The sequence below is a fragment of the Chrysochloris asiatica genome, unplaced genomic scaffold, assembly GCF_000296735.1.
Source record: "Chrysochloris asiatica unplaced genomic scaffold, ChrAsi1.0 scaffold00325, whole genome shotgun sequence".
Taxonomy (NCBI): Eukaryota; Metazoa; Chordata; class Mammalia; order Afrosoricida; family Chrysochloridae; genus Chrysochloris; species Chrysochloris asiatica.
The window spans coordinates 124,913-126,096 of NW_006408843.1; the positions used below are offsets into that span (position 1 = coordinate 124,913).

A 1,184-nucleotide genomic window follows, 5' to 3' on the forward strand; every position below is an offset into this window, starting at 1 on the left:
ATATAGGACCTCGACAGTGTTTTCTCCACTGGACTGAAGAGGACTACCTTCACTGAGAGGTAGTGCTGAGAGGTTTCTTCCGTTTATTCAGAACTGGAGCAACAAGGGAAGGGGTCACTGAGGTTTCTTCACCTTGTCTGGAAACTACAGGGTCATAGTCTTTTCTATCATAGTTTGCATCAAAAAACTTCTTGAACAACTGAATACACTTAAAAATTTTCCTGACATTTTCCTTTTACTAATTTGTCCACCAAAATTATTTTGTCAACACTCGTTCTCTTAAAACCTGCTTGCAGAATTGTGAAGTTCTGGATATATTCATGTTGTAGCTTAGCTTGGAATTTCACTTTCCTCAAGGCATTGGAGCCAGGGACTACCTTGTTGTTGCTGTGTGCCGTGGATTCAGTTCTGACTCACAGTGACCCTGTACAGGGTTTCTGAGGCTATAAATCTTTACGGGAGCAGAAAGCCTCATCTTTCTCCCGCGGAACAGCTGGTAGTTTCAAACTGCTGACCTTGCAGTTCGCAGCCTGATTCATAATCACTACACTACCAGAGTCCCTTACCTAACATGTCCATAAACTGACAGTAAGCAACCCCTGAGCACAGCTGTTCGATCTTTGCCAGGGTCAACTGCAGAGACTCATTGATCCAAACCAACATATCTTATTGACTTAGGTTGTCACTGATGACCGACTTCAAGTATATGTTTACTGCCATCTTTGGCTCTCTCTGAACCGTGTCTAGTGCCAATACTCAGCTTGGGTTCCGTCTTCATCTAGTTCAAACCGCCCTACCCCACCGGCTAGCCCTTGCTATGACCTCTCACATGCACCCCTCCATTCCTCATCCTCCACCCCAGTTACTCAGCTAAATTTCTCCATTTATCTTGATGTTGTTTATTGGTCTAGTGTTGAAGATTTCTCTTTTCTTTACCTTAAAGACTGGTTTTAAACCTTCATCAGTAAGTATTTTAAATTCTCTTTGCTTTCAGCAAACAATGTTGCATCATTTGCATATAAAAGGTTGTTACAGTCTTCCTGCAATCCTGTTAGCACATTCTTCTTCATGTAAACCAGCTTCTTGGATTATTTGCTCAGCATACAGATTGAATGTTGTTGTTGTTAAGTGCCATCCAGTAGATTCTGACCCATAGTGACCCTGTATAGGGTTTCCAAGGAGCA

At 42.3% G+C, this 1,184-nt stretch overlaps 1 pseudogene; it reads right to left on the reverse strand.

Annotated features, from left to right (window-relative positions):
- Window positions 1–49: 49 nt before the first annotated feature.
- LOC102817856 lies at window positions 50–720 on the reverse strand (annotated as a pseudogene).
- Between the last annotated feature and the right edge of the window lie 464 nt (window positions 721–1,184).